Raw genomic sequence first — 22,897 nt, 5'->3', positions numbered from 1 at the left:
GCATTCCTGGGGCTACTTTATCTAACTGTGGTAGGATATGAGCACTGTAGGTACTTTTGTTTTGTTTTGTTTTATGTAGGGTCTGGTCTGGGCGCAGGGCATGGGCAGGGTAAAGACCCTGCCAGCATATGACCTCACAACCTCTGGGTGGCTCAGCAGAGGAGGGATATCATGGGTGCCAGAGGAGCATGGCCCCTTGCTCCCCATCAGAGTGGCCATACCATAGCAGGCTTGATCGTCCTCGAGACCTGCATGTCAGGGCTACAGAAAAAACTAGCTGGCTGAGCAGGTCGTGGCTGTGTATAGAAGGAGGGGCCTCCTCTATTTTTTTTTAAATATTTTATTTATTTATTCATGAGAGAGAGAGAGAGAGAGAGAGAGGCACAGACACAGGCAGAGGGAGAAGCAGGCTCCATGCAGGGAGTCTGATGCGGGACTCGATCTCAGGTCTCCAGGATCACACCCTGGGCTGAAGGCGGCGCTAAACCGCTGAGCCACTCGGGCTGTCTGAGGGGCCCCCTCTAAATTGACATCTGAGCCTCATGGGTTCCGGCAGTGGTGATGCTTTTTTTTTTTTAATTTTTATTTATTTTTATTTTTATTTTTATTTTAGTGGTGATGCTTTTGGAGACACCAAGCGAGAAGCAGAAGGTCCTTTTCTGTCCCTTGAAATTTAGGATGGAGGGGCCCATACTGAGATTGCCAACTTACTGGCCACCTGATGCTCTCCTTCACCTGCAGCTGCCACCTGTGTGAGGCTCCTCAAAGTCAGCCTGTGCCCATGACCAGGGGTTCACTTGTCACCAGTGCTCAGGGGCAGGAGAGAGATGACTGTGACCACTCTCTGAGCAGGTGATATGCCAGACTGAGACTTTTCCTAGAACCACCTTAGTTTAATTCCCATAGTAATCCTTTGAAACAGGTATTATTCCCGTTTTGGAGATAAGGAAACTCAATCTCTAAGAGGTTAATGGGCAGGTCACATTGCTGTTAGGGGCAGAGCCAGGACACAAACCTGCGTCTGCCTGACCCTAAACCCAGGGCTCATAGCCACCACACAGGCCACCTTTCAAAATGTTCTTTCAAGGAGAGCTACGGACCAGCAGATGGAGACCCCCTGGGAACATGAAGCAGTTGAAGGGTGGTCTCGAAGAGTATGGGCCTGGGAATAACCCTATGGGCCCGGTGAGATGCGGCATGGTGGCCCAGCAGAGTTCCTTCCTGCCTTCCCTCCTTCTCAACCACGCTCTGCTGAGGAGCGCGGGCTCTGTAGTCACCATCTGACCAGCTCTCAGGCCTCCCCCGCCTGAGGCTGGCAGAGAGAAGCCTCCAGATCCCCAAGACGGCATCCCCTGGGCTCCACTTCCAGGCTGACTGGGGCTGGAGGAGGACAGGAAGCAACCTGGGACGTCAGGTGTGGGAAGAGGGCAGCCGAGTCTGACAGAACTGAGGAGGGCACTGAGGACACAAGGGGTGGGGGGGGCAGCCCAGAAGGGGGGCGGTTTTCCTCATGATGAGTGAGGCCCTGGGCTTCAGCTCTTGTGGCACAGAGCCCCACAGTGAGGGGCCACCTGAAGCTTGAGTTCTGGCAGAGGAAGGTGCCATCCTGGTGGCGAAGGTCCAGGGGCCCTCTGGGGACACAGAGGCCTGACAGTTCTCTCTCTGCAACATCATTTTCTTCTCTGTCAAGCAGACTGTTTTAAATTTTACAGGGATTTTGCCGGATATGGTGCCTGCGTGCAAAATCTGCTGGGGTGGACAGAAGGGTTGAAGAAGACTTGAGGCCGGTGGAGGATTTCAAAAGAACTCGGTTTGGATGAAAATTCTAGGAATGGAGTTGATTGGGCGAGAGACATGGAAGCTGGTAGAAACGCGGAGGTATTCCAGTCAGAAACACCTCAGGGCTCTCGCGCTCTCTCCCTGAGCAGAAAGGCATCAGAAAGCTCCCTACCTACTGATAGGGTAAGAATTCTGGAATACTTTGTTGGGTGAAAAAGCCTGGGGCACAATACCATGTATACATGGTATTATGCTACCTCAGTGCAAAAAAAAAGGAATGTAAAAGGAATTATCTGTAATCGTATTTGCTTGTAACTACACAAGCAAAATATGTAAGAAATGAATAAAGATAGGGATGTGGGTATAAGAACTGGACAGATGGGGGACAAGATAGGAGGAAGACATGACCTATTACCTTCTGCGTTTTTCTTTCTTTTTTTTTTTTTTAGAGTGAGGTGGAGAGAGGGGCAGAGGGAGAGGGAGAGAGAGAATCCTTTTGTATTTTTTTAAGATTATTTATTTATTTATTCATGAGAGACACACAGAGAGAGGCAGAGACACAGGCAGAGGGAGAAGCAGGCTCCTCACAGGGAGCCTGATGTGGGACTCAATCCCTGGACTGGGATCACGCCCTCAGCCAAAGGCAGACCCTCAACTGCTGAGCCACTCAGGCGATAGAGAATGTTAAGCAGGCTCCACACCCGGCACAGAGCCCAATGCGGGCCTTGAACTCATAACCCTGAGATCATGACTTGAGCTGAAATCAAGAGTCGGATGCTTACCTGATTGAGTCACCCAGGTGCCCTTCTGTGTTTTTATTTCTGATCCTGTGGTTATATTACCTATCCAAAAAATAAAATAAAAATATACTTTTTTATTTTTGACAAAAAACCCAACCAATCCAAACCCTCAAATCAACAACCAAACCCTCTAACTCTAAGGTCATCAGCTGCCTCTCCTCTCTCTGCTCCTACTCCATTTTTGCTAACGTTTTCATGGCTTTCCTTGCTTGATTTTCAACCTGAGCCCGATTCCAGGCCTCCATCGTTAAAGCAAAACAAAGGTTTCCAAGCCTAAAATCTCTGTGGAATTGTTCTTGACTACATATAAACGTTGGCAATAGTTGGTCCCTTTCATCCCATCAGGACTGAGGCTCTGAAATCTGATTGTCCAACTCTCCTGGAGAAGGTAAGGCCATCCCTAGCTGTGGTAACCTGCTCCACACTCCAGTCATCTTCAGTGCGTTCTTGAACATTCCACGTGGATGCTCCCGTCTGGACCTGTCCATCTGCACCCAGTAGCTAGAGAAATGCACCTCTACCGTCGCCTGTTGAACAATCAGGGCTGGCCAACTTTACACTTCTTCAGTGATCTCTTGTTTCTTTCCTTGCCGGACTAAATGATCTCAATTCCCATTGCCGATTTTACAACCCAGTCAGCACACTTCTTTGGAAATCACTCGGAGCATCTCTCCATATCTCAAGCCTCTGTTTTATAACAAGAGGCTAAGCCCTAAGTACATAGAGACCTGTGAAAAGATCACCATGCAGTTTCTCTCCTTCCTTGCTCGGATCCCTGTTGAACACTCAGGCCAGTCTCTTAGATGTTGTTGTTGTGGTTTTTTTTTTTTTTTTTTTTTTTGCAGTTTACAGAGCACCACCATCCCCTCTACCTTGGCTCATCATATCTCTTTAGTGTCTTATTATTTCCACTGATTCAGGGTAAGCCTGGCCCACTGTAGTCTTTATTTAGATCATCTTTATTATACCTGTGGGTAGATCTTGTAAGCAGGCCTTGGCACAGCTTTATTTGTGGGTTTCCTTTTAAAAGGTCACTGTGAAACAGGAAATGTGACTAAGAAAATCTTCTTCTTCCATGAAATCTTCTTCATTAACTGGAAAAAGGCACCCGTCCCCTCTCCCCCAATACTTACTCATGGCCCAAACAGACACATTTCAAAAGAACACATAGTTCCCCAAACACTGAAAAGTGCACCATAAGGCTCACGTGTGAGGCGAGTGGTTATTTGTCAGGTTTGCGCTGTCTGGGGCCGCCCTCGCGCCGACACGTGCGGCCTGTCATGGTTCTGCGTAGCATGTGAGGCCGGTGGGCACCCGGGAGGGCTGGGAGGCCTGTGGCTGCCCGAGGGGGAGCGTGAGCATAAGAGCCAGAACAGCTGCCAGTGTTCCTATGCATCAGGGCCAAAGCGGATGGGCCCCGGCTCTCCTGGCTCTCCAGCCACATTTGCTCACTTAAACCACACGCCTATCTCCTTAAGCTTCTGGAGGGGCCCCTTGCATCTTTCTTGTAGTACAGAAGCCAGGTGATGTTGCAGCGGGGTGGGGGGGCAGAGGAGGGGGACGAACATGGGCATGCTGGGAGGGACCCTGGGCACATAGTCCAGGCTTCCTGATAGGGCTTTCCTGGGAGGCTACTGCACTTGGGATCACCTGGTTTGCAACCTCGCTTTGATTCCCTCAGCCATACAATAGAAAAACAATAGTCTTTCACTTATAGGGTTGTCATGAGATGAAAATAAATTAAAACACAGAAGGCACATCCAGGACAGTCTTGGTGTGCCACTCCTCTGTAACTTTTAGTTATTATTATTCTCATGGGTTCCTCCTTCCTATTTGATTCAAGAATTTGGCACCAGCCATGGGTTTTGTTGTGAAAATGGCCACATTGAGGTGCCATCTTATTCCTGGCCAGTCTCTGAGTGGCCAGTAGTTTGCCAGTTTGTCAGTTAAGAAAATCTGACAAAGGGTACCTGGGTGGCTCAGTGGTTGAGCATCTGCCTTTGGCTCAGGTCGTGATCCAAGGGTTTTAGGATCGAGTCCCCATTTGGGCCCCCTGCATGGAGCCTGCTTCTCCCTCTGACTGTGTCTCTGACTCTCTCTGTGTGTCTCTCATGAATAAATAAATAAAATCTTTTTTAAAAATCTGAAAAAAAATACAGATGGTTCAAATGCACAGTCAATACTGTTGGGGGCATATAGCCTTTGTAGACAGGCTATATGTATCAGGGAGCCGGGGGTCTGAGGAGGCCTGGTGCAGGGCTGCAAGCAGCTCCTTAAAGACAATGAATGAATGAGTGGTGTGGTGGGCCCTGGAGCCATCCCAGGCGTGGCCACTGATGTCGTGGAGAATGCAGATTGAGGTGCAGGATTTTGGGGCTCCATGAACTTAGACCAGATGCAGACATGGCGCATGGGAGGATGTGAGGGGAGTCTCAGCCAGACTTAGGGGTGCAGGGTCTCAGCTTGACTCACCCCTCCATCTGCTGCTCTCACTCCCAAAGCCTTTGTCTGTATGCTGGGAAATTCCTGGGGGATGGTTAAACCCCAGCTCTACAAGGCATGATACTCTTTTCCTGAGCTCTGAGTTGCTTCACTGGGCCTAACAGCTTCCTGAAAATGTAGTCTTGCTACACTGGAGGAAGGATAGGTCATCCACAGTGTGGGGACCCTGAGTCAGCAGGATTTAATAGGGGAAGCCAGAGCTGCAGCTGCATGTGTGAAGTTAACAAGGCCGAAGTTTTAATAAAATTGTTATTTCTATTGCATGTGTCTATGCATTAGGCACCAATCTGCATTCCTCCAATGTCAATGTAACCTTTTGTCTCTGTCCTCTTCCCCACCTGCTGACACACCAGGGTTGGGGACCCTCTGTCAGGGAGTGAAGCACACGTGCCCAGTACTGAGATACCTATTGCAGACCATCCCCTGCATCTAGCCACGGCTTAGGCCTGGCTTGTGTTCTGCTGTGCCACCAGATCGTTTTCTTTTCTCACCTACTCTTGGTGGATAGATGAGCTGTCCTTCCTCGAATGTACCTGGATGCATAATAATTACTTGGGTTGCTAGAATTGGAGGAGGTTGATGATTTCTGAAAAATTTGCTCTGATATCAATTACATCTCTTTTTAAAATTTATTTATTTATTTATTCATGATAGACACAGAGAGGCCAGAGATATAGGCAGAGGGAGAAGCAGGCTCCATGCAGGGAGCCCGATGCGGGACTCGATCCCAGGACTCCAGGATCATGACCTGAGCCAAAGGCAGTTGCTCAACCACTGAGCCATCCAGGTGCCCCCAATTACATCTCAGTAAGACTGGGAAACCTGCCCCCTACATACACACACATGGCACAAAGCTAGTATTCAATAAATACAAATAATTATGACCCCTCCCCCCCCACAGACAAGAAAAAGAAGAAAATGTGCTCTGTTTCTAAATGGGATCAAAATAATCCTTAAATTTTTTTTGATCCCTGCTTGGGATCCATTCTATATATATATATAATTTTTTTTTTTAATTCATGAGAGACACACAGAGAGAGAGAGAGGCAGAGACACAGGTAGAGGGAGAAGCAGGCTCCATGCAGGGAGCCCGACGTGGGACTCAATCCCTGGTCTCCAGGACCATGCCCCGGGTTGAAGGCAGGTGCTAAACCACTGAGCCACCCGGGCTGCCCAGAATCCATTCCATAGTAAAACAAAATGACAATGGACCAAGTTTTCGTTGATTTTAAACTGATTTGCGATGAAACGAAATTCCCGAGTAAAAATAATTTTTGGTGAACTTAAAAGTGGGACTGCTAGTGGTGTTTCCCATTTATTAACCTAGTGTTTGAAAGCATCATGTCCTGATTTTCCTTTTTTCTCTCTCTCTCTCTCCGAGGTCCTTTACTTTTCTTCCAGAGTTTTTTGATGCAGATCTGGGTAGAAACGGCAGGGAGAGAAAAGTGGGAGTTGGTTGGTTTGGGGTTAGGAAATGGGAAAGAGTAGACCTTTCCAGTTCCCAGTATCCCTCTATCCTGAATGTCTTCTGAGTTCCAAAACGTGGCTCTGGGCTGCTTTTGGAATCTGCCTGTGCCCCAGGCCCTGGGGCCTCCTTCGTGGCACCCCCTCTCCGAGCCCCCTGGGGTGGACATGGGCCGAAGCGGACCCTGTGTGTCGGGGTGGTGGGAGCCTCACACCCTAATGGGACTGAGCTGGCCATAACGCCTGTCTCTCCCAATTAGTTCCCCAAAGGGAACAAAGCGTTATTTCTTTCCTCCCTCAGTTCCCAGGCACTGACTGGGGGGAAAACAATCCCTGGCAGCTCAGGGGTTAAAAATAAAACACAGCAAGGGGGAAAACAAGCCAGGCAGCTGCAGCGGCTCCTCAGAGCCCACTCCAGGCCAAACAGAGGCCCCGGCAGCTCCTTGGAGACTTGAACCCTGGGCGATGGAATTCTTCCTTGCATGGAGGCTATTGTCCTCTGGAAAGGGCCAGGGCCAGAGGAGGGCTGGGGGAGCACTGGTCTCCCCTAGCTCGCAGTCAGCGAGTTCCTGAGAGCCCAGGGGCTCCGTCCCACCCAGCTGGGGTGGGGGAAAAGGCACTGGGGGCACAGTCCACCCCTCCCCCTCTGAGAAAAAGGGGGGGTCTGTTGGGGGGGCTTGCAGAGGCCTGGGCACCAGTTGTTACCCTACTCCTCAGCCTCAACCAGCCAGTCACTGGGATGGAATAAAAGGCTTGGTTCCCTTGGCAACGGCAGGGTCTATGGTCTTTCACAGAGTACAAGATGGGCTTGGGGGTGGGGGTTGAGGGGACAGCATGGGGGAGAGGTGGGGGGAAGAGGGGGATGGGCAGCCTGTTTACCAGCCTTGTTTGAGGGAAGCTTTTGTAGGTTCTGGCCTGGGAAATGCAGGATACCCTAAGTGTGGGGGATGCTCTTAACTGCTTCCCAGTTTCAAGCCACAGTTGGTGGTCCATAGCGGGAACAGGACTGTGTAGGCCTCACGTTGACTTCCTAGACGGCTCAGGAGAGTCAAGTAGAGCCTACCTTTCTAGGTACCAAGGCCTGGACCTGTTTTATGACTAGAGACCCCTGGAAGTGTTGATAGATGCTTGAGCCCATAGAGAGCTATTTGTGAAACCGAGATTAGAATAGCAGGCGCCTGTCTCCTGGGTCTGATCTCGATGGACCAGACAAAGCTATTTTTAATATCAAGCTAGTGGGTTGCTGAAATAATGACAAAGTGCAGAGCCTGGGCTGACTTTGTCTCAAGCACTAGTCTCTGTGAAAGGAGTTAAAAAATCTATTCACATACCAAACAGATGCGTTTAGCCTCAGTGAAAACAAGTGATAAGGGACAGAAGACCTTGACCCAGGGTTTTGGGATTAGAGGTCCCAGCGTGTTGTCACTAGCACGGAGGTGTACGGGACTCTTGGTGTAACCTTTTCTGGGGTTTTAGATTGTGAGAGCTTGAAACCCGGCATTGACAGCAACAGTACATTTACGATGCCTTTAAAAGGGCGGCATCTACCAACCAAATAGAACAAGAGTCAATAAACTGATATGGTGGCTTAAGAAGAGAGATGACTAGTGTAAATCCGCACACTGTTCAGGAGTCTTAAAGTGATTTATTTAAAAAAAAAAAAGAAAAACAAAAAACCACCCAGATTCCTATCTGCTATAGTCAGGCAGGTTTGGAGACAATGAAAACTAGGTTAATGGTTGCTTCTAGTGGAAGGCTTGCTTAATTCTTCTGCTTTTGCCTGAGGATTTGCGGGTGAGGAGGGGTCAAGGGAGAGGTGACAGAGTTTTCCCGAAAGAGTGGCCAGGGCCATCATCATTGAAGTACTTCCTCACGCACACCAGGGTCAATTCCTTCAAAGCTCAACTCCAGTGGGTGGGTCTCATCTGAAAGACACAATTTGAGGAAACCTAGAGGGTGGGTCGTAAGATGAGGAAACACCTGGGTGGCAGGTTCTCGATAAGGAAACAATCCTGAGATACCACTGCGGCTGCTTTGCATGCATGACCTGTGGCCAATCAGACAGCCGCCTGCTTTAATAATCATCATCAAAATAATAATAATAATAATAATAAAAAAAAGGAATCACTTATCACCTAATTAATTTACTTACCAGCTGGCAGATTGGCAGAGAATAAGTGCCGGCAATGCACAATAATAACCCATTTAGAAAAAATGCAAAGAATGGAAGCCCAGAGAAGAGAAACTAGCACGGGCTTGCCATGTATGTGTAGCCATTCATGTGCATACAGTCTCATTTAAGTTTAATGACAATTCAGTGAAGTTGGTGGTGTGATTATTATTCCCATTTTGTCGACGAGAAAACTGAGGCCTGAGCAGGTTAATTCACTTGAGCAAGATCCCATAGCTGAAGGTAGAGAGAATTGGGTTTTGAATCCTATCTGATGATCTTAGATCCATATAACAGCCACTTTCAGATATGAAATCTCACTTGATTCTCAAAACCACTTATTAAGGCAGGAGATTATTTCTGTTTATAGCCTCAGAAGCTGAAGGTCATGGAGTTTAAGTGACTTGACCTAATCACAAGACCAGTATGTGGTAAAGCTGTGACTGCTCTGGGGCTTTTCCCACTGTGGCATGTGGCCTGGTCTCGAGTTCCATTCTTCATAACTCTAAGAAGATTTTAACGTCCGCCATTCACTCATTCATTTATTCATGAATTCATTTATTCATTTAATATTTCATATTATTCATTTATTACTACATTTATTCATGTAGTCATTCAGCTAATATCTGCTGAGAACCTGTCACAAACCAGGCATCGAGGGGAACAGAGAACGAATGAGATTTTTAAAAAGTCTCTGAGTAAAAGGATTTTGTAACCTCACCGTCCTGTGTCTGTAGTTGTGGCTGTCAGTGGAAATCTTCCGACATCAATGAGCTGAACCGTGTCTCATTCAACAAGCTGATACATTTACAATGGGAGAAGGCAAACAGCAGGCATTACTGAATCACAGACAATCCCGGGACACCTCACTCTTTAAGATGGACACAGTCATTCAGCAAGCTTTGGCTGCACTCACGGTGACACTGGAGTGGAGGCAGAGGGAAATGAGTCCTGGCCAAGGCTCCCTGGGGCCCACGTTCACACAGCACCCCCAGCCTAGCAAGCATTCCTGTGTCACTGGGTCCGTGGACTCCGTTGTGAGGGGGCCCTCCCAGGGACAAACTTCCTCCCCCTATCTGATTTCACGGGCCAGCTACTTCCTGAACAGACCCAAATACTTATCAGATGCCTACACTTAACGTCGGCCCGAGTCAGGCTTTATGGGCCCTACTCACCCATCTGCGCAGGATTACTTTTTCAAGCAGATTTCTCACATGCAACTACCACTACCACGGGGAAAACCTCGCTCCCCAAGTGACACAAGTCACCATAATATGTCAAGGGAGATCAGAGCCACTTAAAGATAAACGGGATGTGGTAGTTGCCTGCGAAGAGCATGCAGTTTCAGGTGGGCCCATGAACAAAATTTCATCCTGTCCATGTGGCCTGACATTTATTCATTCATCTGGGTCACTGTGCAGGTTTTATTAGAGCACAAGGTGGAGGGAAGCTAAGGAGTTTCTACAAGGAAAACAGAGGTGATCAAGGAATGGGGGGTTGGGAGGCAGGCAGGCCTTTGAAGAGAAAGTGTTGATTGAGGTATTCATTCAACACTTACATATATTGAGTGTTTTCCCTGGGACCTGGTCCTGCTCATGTTTACGTACCACCCAGTGCTTAGTAGGATCCTGTGAATTGAGGGCAGCACCAGGTCGAACAGGCTCTCTTGGAAACAGGGGTTGACCTCTGAGAAGGTAGAGACTGGATGGGGAGGAAACATGAATGCCTAATGCTAACCTCCACCTCCATCTGCAAGGGGTTTGCTGCTGAAAGGCACCCGGGAGACACTGATAGACACAGTTGCCCTCTGTGACAGGAAATAGTCTAAATTTTAGAGACTCGATTAGGAAACCCTTCACATTCTTTTTGTAAATGTTAATGGCACTGTTATTCATAAATGAGACCCAAACTTTTTTTTGTAATCTTTCACATTTTGCTCTCACTTAATTTTATTGTTTGGGATCTCTGCCTCTTTTTTCTTCTGCCTAGCTTCCCCTTCTTCTTCTTCTTTTTTAAAAGATTATTTATTTGGGAGAGATAGAGAGAACAGGAGCAGTGGGGAGAGGGAGAAGCAGGCTCCCTGATGAGCAGGGAGCCAGACGACCTGGGGCTCCATCCCAGATCCCAGGACCCAGAGATCATGCCCAACCACCTGAGCCACCCAGGCACCCCTTAGTTTCCCCTTCTTAAGTAGGACTGCTAGATTTAGCAAATCAAAATACAGTACACCAAGTTGTAATTTCAGATTAACGACAAATACATTTTTTAGTTTAAGTATGTCCCAAAGAATGCATGGGATATGCTTACACTGAATAATTATTTGTTGTTTGTCTGAAATTAAAATTTAACCTATGTGTCATGTATCTTATCTGATGACACTTCCCCCCTGCCTTCCACGCCTGAACCTCTTTGGGTTTATTTATTTGGATTTTTATTGCCCGTATCAGCTTGTCTCAGGGCAAAGAGTTTCCAGGTTTGTTATCTTCTGTGTGAAGGAGTGTCATGAGTTGTCTTCACCTTTCTTCACTGTCTGTCCCTTTGCCAGAGATTTCAGAAAATGATGTGTTTCTGTGGAGTTTATTTTCTCTTTAATTCTATGGAGGTCCATGTTCACATTTGCCTTTCCAAATAGGAAAGTGCTAAGTACATCAGATGTTCCCATGACCAGCTTCTGTATTTCTCCCATTCTTTCTTTTTTTTGGTGGTGGTGGGGGGGTCATCTTTCCTCAGGTATTTGATAGAGACTTTAGGATGAATAACATTTGATAGTACCGTGAATCTAGAGGCAAAGACCTAAGGGGATTAAATGTCAGCAGGATGAGATTCAAGATTCTCTGAGGTTTCCTTCCTGATAATGCCCACATTAGCCAAGAACCAATGTTTCCTGGGCAGATAGAAGATTGATAAGGGCTGTAAGGCAGCGCAGGTCCACTCGATAGAATCCTTGAAGTCTGTGTATTTTGCCTTTTCCTGTTGTGTGTTGTTTGTGTTATATGTGTGTGTGGGATGTGTGTGTGTGTGTGTGTGTGTGTGTGTGTGTGTGTGTGAGTCTGATAACAATCGAATAAAACAACTGAGAGAGTAGAGGAGGTAATACAGGTAAGAAAGATAATGTGCTCCTGACAGTGCTTTCAACACAAGATACTACACAGTAGAGATGTGTTTGGAGGCTTAAATTATGATTCTTCTCTCTCTTCTGTTTTCCAAACCATGCAATATAGTTCTTGGAGTTTTTAAAAAAGATTTTATTTTTGGGGTGCCTGGGTGACTCAGTCAGTTGAGCACCGACTCTTGGTTTCAGATGAGGTCATGATCACAGGATGGTGGGATCAAGCCCCGAGTCAGTGTCCCTAGATTTCTCTAATTTAAAAATAAACCTGGGGGCAGCCCGGGTGGCGCAGCGGTTTAGCGCCGCCTGTAGCCCAGGGTGTGATCCTGGAGACCCGGATCGAGTCCCACATCAGGCTCCTTGCATGGAGCCTGCTTCTCCGTCTGCCTGTGTCTCTGCCTCTCTCTCTCTCTCTCTCTCCTCTCTCTCTCTCTCTCTCTGTGTTTCTCATGAATAAATAAATAAATCTTAAAAAAAATAAAATAAAAATAAACCGGGGGTGCCTGGCTGGCTCAGTCGTTGTGATCTCAGGGTTGTGAGTTCAAGCCCCGTGTTGGGGATACAGCTTATTTAAAAAAAAAAACCACACACACACATCTTTTGTTATTTATTTTTATTTTTAAAAGATTTTATTTATTTGAGAGAAAAATAGAAAGAAATAGGGAGAGAAAGCACGAGACGGGGCGTAGTGGGAGAAGGAGAAGCAGGTGGGGCTTGATCCCAGGACTCTGGGATCGTAACTTAAGCCAAAGGCAGATGCTTAACCAACTGAACCACCGAGGTGCGCCTAAGTCTTTTAAAAAATAAAAATAAAACCAAAAATTTGAAAGTGTTCTTAAATATTCAATTTTTTAAAAAATGCAAAGTCTTGCTATTAAAATACCATTGACTATAAAAAGAAAACATGACATAAAATTATCAAAACATGTAAATGCTTTGTAAACCTCACATATTATTTTCTGAGTAACTGTTCCATGATTCCATGACGAAATGGTAGTGCTGCTGGAACTGGAACTCATGTCTGCCTGGCTGAAAACCCAAGCCCTTCCACTGCATTGTAGTAGAATGTACTAGTTGAATCTTGTAGGAGTGTGTCTGTTCAGAGTCTCAGGAGTAATAATCACATGGATTTCAACACTTCATTATTAAATTATGTCTCTATACTCTGAAAGCTTACACTGCCTACCTGCACAATAATTGATTTTTCACTATTGATTCTTCTGCACAAAATTTATAGGGCTTGTGAATAAGCCAGCAATGGAAAGTCAATTATAATAACAGCCACTGTTTCCTGGATGCCGCATATCAGGTGCTGAGATGACATTTTAATCTGTTTCACTAATTTAATCCTTGCAACAATTCTGAGGTCAGTTCTAGCCGCATTTTATGGGGGGAGGAAATGGAGATTCAGAGTAAGATCCTACAGCAGTAGGTCAGGAGACTGAGATTCAGAATGAAGAGCCTAGTTAGGTGCAATGTGTTTCCTTGTATGCTAATCCTTTTAAAAATTCCATCACCCCTACAGAGGGTAGTAACTCTCTGCATTAGAAAAGGAGAGTACTTTCCTCCCATCCTCCTTCTCTAAGCTGTGAGTAAACAGTTCCCATCTTAATAAGATCCTTAAAAGAAGAGAATGAGAGAGGACAGCTCAGGAGGAGTCACAGTCCGCAGAGTCGACTTAACCCTTTGGATGCCTGCAGTTCAACTCAGAAACACTCACTTTCTGAAGGAGCTTCAAATCTGGTATCTATCTGATGCACCCTTTTAAACTGCTCCTTCCCTTGGAGTTTGTATTGTGAAGGTTGCAGAGGAAATCTGCTTCTTCATTTCGTCCCAGGCCTCGGGAGGATCATTTTCCATATTAAACAAAGCATCATACATTCCTGAGAATGCCTCTCCCACAGACTTGTTTTGACAACCAGGAGGGAAGATGGGAGGCCCCAGAATGGGCTGCATGAGAACCCAAGAGGACCTAGGAGAGCCCTTTGCAAAACACTGGTTGATTATTTCCAGCTCCCTATCAAGCTGCACTTCTCAGAGAGCAGCACTTATCAAAGGGGAGACACCTGGTTCTCTAATAACCTTCCCCGTGTCGGAGGTGTGTTCGGAGCCTTTATCACCCTGATGGTGACCTGCGAATGTCCATGCTTCTGGCCAAAGGTTTGTTTATGTGTTTCACCGAATAGGCTGAGCATTTATCAACCATTATTGGTATTTCATAACTGTTCCTCTTGGTGTCGTAATTAGAATTCTTTTTGCATTCTCAAATTTTGACATATGATTGTTTTTGTATGGGATACTTTGGTTTCAAACCACTCAGTTTTCCCCTTGTGTGTGTGTATGGGCATGTAAAAAGGAGCTCAGGAGATAGGGTTCTCCTAGGACTTTCAATCACAATGCTTTCTTTCCAGAAAGTCCATTTGGCACTGTTTTGGTAATAGAGTCTATCAGTAAGTTATGGGTTTCCCTGCCTTTATATCTCCGTGGCAGGCATTACTTCCCATTTTATATAGGCGAGGAGAGATTATTGCTTAAAATCTTAGTGATTTTGCTTCCTCTCCAGAATAGCATTTTTATCGTCATGTAGCAAGAATATCTACACAGATTTATTTGGTAAAGATTCTATTCAAAGGTCTGGGTACTGATTAACACTGCTTGGCCTACTGAACAATGGGTGTAACCTAGGCTTGATAAACCAAATAAGACCTTTGTCTTGTTTTGCTGGCTGGCAAAACTGCCTGTGCCATAAAATCCTTTAGCCTCCAAGAAGAGGCCAGGATTCTTCTTGTTATGACCTGGTTTTTATTTCTTGTCCCTGATGGGCAGTTACATCAAGGGAGGTGCGTGCTGATAGGAAAGGCCTTAAGGACGTGTGTGTGTGTGTGTGTGTGTGTCCTTGTGAGTGTGTAGATGTCTATAACATAACACACTTGTGCACATGCTCACAAACATACCACCCACTGGGATCCCAGCTGTGGGAGATGGGATGGTGAAGCAGCCAGGTGAACATGGATTGTTTGTGCCCACTTCTCGCTCCAAAGTATTCACTTCCTCTTCCTCACCTGCACTGGTCTGGGTCACTTTGCTCAGGTGGATGAAACAAAGGACTAAGGAAATTCCAGCTCCAGTAGTTTCCTGAAAGAGCTACTCTGGTATCCTCATTGATATCTGGAGGATAGTGAGTTTGCGTATGAGAATAGACTAACACAAACCCACCCCTCTCTTGGGAAAACTGCTTGGGCTTGTTCCAGAATGGGGTCACCAGTGTCATGCTTATTTCCTAAAAATACCTCTACTTGCTAAAAACTAAAAAAAAAAAAAAAAAAAAAAAAAAACCCAAACCCCGAAATCCTAATATGCCATAGTGTAGGTTTTACAGCCCTCAGGATCCTCCCTGTATCTTTGCGTGTATCCTTGAGAGTGAGTTCCTTGCCCCAATTCCTGACATGGATCTGGTCTTCAAGAGGAGAGAGACCAAAAGCATTAGGAAGACCCCACTCCAGTGAATTTGATGCCTGTCCGTGGCTACTTCTTAGAATGTATTATTTGGAGGAACTGAGGATGCTTGAGGGAGGGGGACTCTCAAAGGGGATCAAGCTTATAGCTTTAAAATACCCAAAGGGCTGCCATGGTGAAGAGGAAATAGACTTATTTAAGGGTGGAAGGGTTGAAGTTTCTGGAAGGAGTATTTTGGTTCGATATAAGAACAATTGTCTAACAACCACCCAGCAATGAATGGAAAGCTTCCTTGAAGGTGCAGAGAAAGGGCCCAGTCTCAGGACACTGCAAGCAGAGGAAAACAGGGATGTTGTAATGTGGATTCCAGAAGTACATGAGGTTCAGCTGATGACCTCCAACGTTCCTTCCAGCTCTAAGATTATATGATTCTATATCTGTAATTTTCCATTTCCCTATTAAGAAGAAAATTTTCCACATTCAAATTTGTTTTAGTATTTGATAACGGTTGTAGGATGATTTCAGCTCTCGTTGCTCTAACATGGGGCTTACTCCTTTGCATTATGGCTTAGCAAGACATAAGCACATCAGTGCTATTTGTTGGACAGAGGAGATGGGAGTTTACTGTGGAGTGGGAAGGTGCTGGTTACATGAGTCCTACTTTGGAGAAGTTGAGAACTCCATATCTTGTCTCCTACCCAGTTTCTTTCTTCCTTCCCTCCTTCCTTCCTTCCTTCCTTTCTTTCTTTCTTTCTTTCTTTCTTTCTTTCTTTCTTTCTTTCTTTCTTTCTTTCTTTTCTTTCTTTCTTTCTTTCTTTCTTTCTCTCTCTCTCTCTCTTTCTTTCTTTCTTTTTAAAGATTTTTAAATTTATTTATTCATGTGAGACACAGAGAGAGGGAGAGGGGCAGAGACACAGGCAGAGGGAGAAGCAGGCTCCATGCAGGGACCTCGATGTGGGACTCGATCCTGGGACTTCAGGACCTCGCCCTGGGCTGAAGGCAGGCGCTAAACCACTGAGCCACCCAGGGATTCCTTCCTACCTAGTTTCTGAAATTCCTCCACCCAAAGGATATCTTATCCCAGTCTTGGGTGGTGGACACAACAAAAGCAGTCTGGAGCCTGACTGTTCATTATGTCTACTACCTCGACAGTTCCTCTAGCATTCTTCCCACCCCCCACAATTCCATATCCTTCTCATGGACCCTGTATAATACAGATTTCCTCAGGAATCTTTGGAAACTCTTACCTAACTTGAGGACAGACTGAACTTTCCTTAAAAACTGACTCTCTTTCAAGTGCTCCTTCCATTGAGCTATTATAAAGAATAAAAACCTTCTATTTAAAAAAAAACCCAAAGAGAAACACTAGCACTAAGCACCTATCAAATGCTAGATTAAAACTTTGACTTTAACTCTTAAGTGGAATGTTCTTTTGCTTCAACATAGTTAAATCTTTGCCTTGAAGCAAAGATTGGTTGATTTTCTTTTTCCTTACAGTTACTTTACGAATATCCTTTCTCTCTCTCTTGGGTTAAGGATATGTTGCAAAGAGAGTTCTAGGAGTTGAAAGTAAAACCTGATAATTCAAAAATGAATAAACTCATACAAACTGATTTTATATCAGTGTTCACTTCAATTAGTAGTGTATCAAGGATCTGAGATATAAAGACCTCACCCTTGATAGAATCCACTGGGGGAACCAACCCTCAGCTCTTCTAGTGATAAGCAAGGAGAGGTAAGTATTAGCTGTCAAATCCCTTTAGCTAAATTTCAGACGAAAGGCAACGAACAAAGGTATTCAACATAATTAGTCACCAGAAGACTATGAATCAAAGAGACCTTGAGATACGCATCTATCAGAATGGCTAAAACTGAAAACGAATGAGATATTCAAGTGCTGGGGAGGATGTAGAGCTACTTGCAAACTCTCATGCACTGCTGGTGGGAATGTAAATTGGTACAACCCCTTTGGGAAACTGCTAGGCAACATCTAGTAAAGCTAGAATGCCCACGATCCAGCATTCCACTCCTAGGTATATACCTAAGAGAAAGGAGTTCATAAGAAATGTGTACAAGACTGTATTTGCAGTTTTATTCATAGTATCCCCAAATGGGAACCACCACAAATGTCCACCAGTAGGAGAATGGATGAATAGATTGCAAGGCAGCCATGCAGTGGACTCCAACACGGAAATAAAAAAGAACAAACAGCTGAAATGACTGACACTGCAACATTTTTTGAATGAAAGAAGCCAGTCCCCAAGGAGTATTTCATTTAAAGAAAGTTCAAGAAGAAGAAAACAAATCTATGATGATGCAGAACTATGATGACTGTGGTAGGGGGTAGTAACAGGGAGGTGGGGTGAGGGAGATGTTCTGTATCTCAATCTGGGTGGGGATTTCATAGGTGTATGCATTAGCAAAAATCCATTACGCTGATAATTTAAGGTTAGTGCACTTGAAACAACGAGATACCACTTCATTCACTACCATGAGGAAAACAAAAAAGACAGTAACAAGTGTTTTGTTAGTAAGAATGAGCAGGAATTGGGGCACTCGTACATGGTTGGTGGGATTGTGAAGCAGTTTTTTTAGAAGATTATTTGGCAGTTCCTCACAAAGTTCAACATAGAACACCATATGGCCAGCAATTCTACTCCTAGGAATATACTCAAAAGAATTGAAAACATCTGTCCACACAAATACCTGGACATGAATGTTCATTGCAGCATTATTCACAATTGCCAAAAAGTGGTAACCACGTGCATGTCCATCAACTGATGAATGGATAAACAAAATGTGGTGTATCCACATAGTGAAATACTCTTCAGCAATAAGAACAAATGAAGTATTAATATCTGCTACAATACGGATGGATCCTGGAAACATGTGTTGAATGATTCCATTCACATGAGATGTCTGGATGGTAGACAGAAAGTAAATTAATGGTTGCCGGGGGCCGGGAGAGGACGCAAGGAGGAAGAATTACTCATGAGTGCAGGGTTTCTTTCTGGGGGGATTAAAATGTTCTTAAATCAGTGACAATGGTTGCACATTTCTGTGAATATGGTAGAAACCATTGAACTGTACACTTTAGAAGGATGGCTCAGTCGGTTGAATGTCTGACTCTTGGTTTCACCTCCAGTTGTGATCTCAGGGTTGTGAGATGGAGCCTCAAATCAGGATCCCAGCTCAGTGGGGAGTCTGCTGGAGATTCTCTCTCCCTCTGCCCTGCCCCCCACTCACACGCTCTCTCTCTTTGTCATATTCTCTCTCTCTCAAATTAATAAATAAATAATTTTTAAAAGGGTACAGTTTATGGTATGGGAATTAAATTTCAATAAAGCTGTTTTTTAAAACAGATTAGTGCACTTTATTGTGTGTATTTGGACTTCAAAGAGAGAAGAATAAAGATGAATTCTTCGACTGAAAACAACAACAGGGAAAACCATGTGAGTTAAGAAAAAGAGAGAAGAGGCAGCCCGGGTGGCTCAGCGGTTTAGCACCGCCTTTGGCCCAGGGCGTGATCCTAAAGACCCGGGCTCCCTGCATGGAGCCTGCTTCTCCCTCTGCCTGTGTCTCTGCCTGTCTCTCTCTCTCTGTGTCTCTCATGAATGAATAAATAAAATCTTAAAAAAAAAAAAAAAAAAGAAAAGAGAGAAGAGAACTGATTTGCTTGAACATCTTCCGGAAGTGCCAAGTACTTTCTGTATAGCATTTCGTTTAGTTGTCACAGAAGTCCAATTACACAGGCATTTCCACATGAAAAGTGAGGAAACTGTCTTCTTCAGTAACTTGCTAAGGTTTCCAAAGCTGGGAGTTAGGATCCACAGCTATTTATCCTCCCATCCTCTCCCCCTCAGATGCATTCCTCCAAGGGCTGGCGTTGGCCTGGGAGCTGATTTTGTCTGGAATACTCATGTGGCAGAAGAGGACCCTGAGACCTAGATGGTGATGTGGCTTCTATAAGATCCCACCGCCAGCTTGTGGCCGGGCTGCATTAAACCCGGAGCTACCAACGTAGGATTCTTCTAATAGCTGATAAAATTAGTAGCACTATATTAAGCCCCAAATCAAGTGGCTTTGTTTAGTCCAGTCATCTCAGAGACCAATCTGGAAGGGCTCAGTAGAGTGAAAATGTGTTCCCCTGGAGCCCAGAACTCCCTCCTGGGATTCTCACTCAGAGCATTTCTTGTATAGGCCATCCGGGTGTTCGCTTCAGCTTTATTTGTGGCAGGTTAGTGATCTATCACCAAAGGAATGGGTAAGTTAACTGTGGTGGGCAAATACTATGGAATATTCCCAGCTCTTAGAAGCAGGGAACTACAGGCACATTCCATGATATGACAATTTTCTTACAGCCAGAAAAGAAAAAAAAAAAAAAAAAAGCAGGCAACCAAATGCTCCTTAGAGCAAACCACTCATAAATTAAAAAACATAACTCCCCACAAAATAATACCATATATTATTTTATAAGGAAATATGCATAAAGGCCATTTAGAAACACATTAGTGTAATAAGCTTTGGGGTGAGGACATTCTGTGGGCATGGTGATGCCTTGAGTAGAATAGCATGATTAACTCAATTCTTGACCTCTGAGGCCTTGGGGAAAAAATATTTTTATATCGGATATTTTATGGAGACAGAAATGTGTCTCCTTTATTTAATTGGTCGAGGCCTGAGTTCACCTAGAAGTATCTAAATCAAAATCTACGAACAATGCCTTTCGAAGTAAGGAGAAATTCCAAAGAGAGGGTGGTCCCTGCTTGGGTAGTTAGTGTTCTTCTGCAGATGCTGCTGGCCTTTCAAGGACAGCTCACAGGAGGCTCTTTCCTCCTTCCTGCTTTGTCCTTGACATTCATGACAAGATCCTCTTGAAGGCAAACAACCACACTGTCTTCCTCAGAAAGCCCACCAGCCTGGAAATGGGTTCCAGGTGAGGAAAATGAAGGTACAGAGTAGGAACATGATTTGGCTACGGCAGGTATTATGGAGCTGAGTTATCTCCAAAATTTGTAGGTTGAAGTCCTAATCTCTCGTACCTCAGAATGTGACTATATTTGGAGACAGGGCTTTTAAAGAGGTAACTAAGTTAAAATGAGGTCATTAGGGAGGGCTTTAATCCAATCTGACTGGTGTCTTTATAGAAAAAGGAAATTTGGACACATAGACCAGCGGGAGTGAGGGTAGGAGACATGTGCAGAGAAAAGCCATGTGAGGACACAGTGAGAAGACCTCCATTTGCAAGCAAAGGAGACAGTGCTCAGAAGAAATAAAACCTACTGACACCTTGATTTTAGACTTTTAGCACCCAGAACTGTGAGAAAATAAATTCCCATTGTTTAAGCCACTCAGATCATTGTCAGCTGCCAATAATTTCCTTACAAGTGTCACAGGTCTGAGTAAATCTGTAAATCTGTTTAATTCTGTGAGATTTTATGGCAGCCCTAGCAAACAAATACAGTAGGAATTGGCAGAGCTGAGATGTAGCCTCAAGGGATTAAAAACAAGACTTGGTCCCCAGTCCTCTGATTAGTTAAGTTGTCCTGTAGGTCTTGCCTTAGCAAAACTCTGGAGAAATTTTCCTAAAAAAGACACCTCCGGGGCACCTGGGTAGGTCAGTCGGTTTAGCATCTGATTCTTGATCTCAGCACAGATCTTGATTTCAGGGCTGGAAGTCAAGCCCCATCTTGGGCTCAATGCTTGGGTGTGGAGCCTATTTTAGAAAAAAAAAAAGACACCCCCATCTCTTGGAGGTTGGAAGAGCTGACTAAGGTGGATCTCTGAGAAGAACAAGAGATGTTCAATGAACTCACCTAGCCTCTGCACCCTATAGTTAGGGAAGCCTTGAGCAGTTGGCTGACAGACAGGGCACCTGGCAGTTATGAGTCCCCAGGTGAGGGGCAGTCATCATACTTGGTGAGAGACATTTGGCTGGAAATACCTCTCAACTGACAATAATTCCTTTTTTTTTTTTTTTTAGGATCTCTTTTTTTTTATTATCATTTTCTTTATTGGAGTTCAATTTGCCAACATATAGCATAACACCCAGTGCTCATCCCGTCAAGTGCCCCCCCCCCCATTGCCTGTCACCCAGTCACCCCAACCCCCTGCCCACCTCCCTTTCCATCACCCCTTGTTCATTTCCCAGAGTTAGGAGTCTCTCATGTTCAGTCACCCTCCCTGATATTTTCACTCATTTTCTCTTCTTTCCCCTTTATTCCCTTTCACTAATTTTTATATTCCCCAAATGAATGAGACCATATAACGTTTGTCCTTCTCGATTGACTTACTTCACTCAGCACAATACCCCCAGTTCCATCCATGTCGAAGCAAATGATGGGTATTTGTCGTTTCTAATGGCTGAGTAATATTCCGTTGTATACATAGACCACATCTTCTTTATCCATTCATCTTTCGATGGACACCGAGGCTCCTTCCACAGTTTGGCTATTGTGAACATTGCTGCTAGAAACATCGGGGTGCATGTGTCCCGGCGTTTCACTGCATCTATAGCTTTGGGGTAAATCCCTGGCAGTGTAATTGCTGGGTCGTAGGGCAGGTCTATTTTTAAGTCTTTAAGGAACCTCCAAACAGTTTTCCAGAGTGGCTGCACCAGTTCACATTTCCACCAACAGTGTAAGAGGGTTCCCTTTTCTCCGCATCCTCTCCAACATTTGTGGTTTCCTGCCTTGTTAATTTTCCCCATTCTCACTGGTGTGAGGTGGTACCTCATTGTGGTTTTGATTTGTATTTCCCTGATGCAAGTGATGCAGAGCATTTTCTCATGTGTTTGTTGGCCATGACAACTGACAATAATTCCTTTGCAAGTGCCACAGGCCTGAGTAAATATGTACATGAGCTTTTTTGAAAGACTGCTCACTCCAACAGCCCATTGTAGGGCTTTAAGAAGCCCAAGTTCAAAAAAAAAAAAAAAAAAAAGCCCAAGTTCCTTCTGCTATCAGACCAGAGATTATCGTTCCTATATCAAAGGCCTAAGGAAGGTTAACGAAGTTCAGGAGTGGAGGGGCTGAGTCTGGGTCAAGCCACAGGGCTGGGGAGGTCTCCCAGTACAGTACCGTACACCCTAGGAAAATGTCCCAGCAGAAAGAGGAGAATAAAGGTTACTTCCTGTGTCTTGAGTTTTAGCAATGTTGAGGCGAAGAAACACCCAGTATTTTTGATATAATTTGTGGTACCCACTTTCTCTCTTGTCAGTGTCATGGGTCTTCTAGGAGCCAGGGAGTTTCACTGGTAAAGGAGAATAGACACTGTACGTCTGTGTTTTGGGGGGATACCTTGTAGCAGTGGTTTGGGGTATATGGATATGATGGGAAAGTTAGGGTAAAAATAGGAAAAAGGGGAGTAGGGACCACTCAAGTTCCATTGGCTTCCCTGAAAGGTTTGAGAACCTCCTAAAACTTGGGCTTTTTGTCAACCAGCGGCAGGGCACCTTGGGGCTTGCCTTGGAGCCTCATTAATGCTCACAGGCAACACCTTTCCCACACTATTACCCTTTCGGCCCATGACAGACCAAGTCAAGTCCTATAGGATTTAAGACAGCCCAAGCCTGTCTGGGGCATCTGTATTTGTTTGCTTGGCTGGTCCAGTTGAAAT

General features: G+C 45.1%; 1 long non-coding RNA gene across 1 annotated transcript in view; it reads right to left on the bottom strand.

Annotated features, from left to right (window-relative positions):
- Positions 1 to 8,170: 8,170 nt before the first annotated feature.
- The window catches only part of LOC119872882, a 28,725-nt gene continuing 13,998 nt past the window's right edge, over positions 8,171 to 22,897 (bottom strand). Inside the window, exon 3 of the long non-coding RNA XR_005363458.1 lies at positions 8,171 to 8,470. This is a non-coding gene — a long non-coding RNA (uncharacterized LOC119872882). The remainder of the gene's footprint in view (positions 8,471 to 22,897) is intronic.

Source organism: Canis lupus, chromosome 8 (genome assembly GCF_011100685.1).
Source record: "Canis lupus familiaris isolate Mischka breed German Shepherd chromosome 8, alternate assembly UU_Cfam_GSD_1.0, whole genome shotgun sequence".
Lineage (NCBI taxonomy): Eukaryota > Metazoa > Chordata > Mammalia > Carnivora > Canidae > Canis > Canis lupus.
This window is presented reverse-complemented; position numbering and strand designations above follow the sequence as displayed.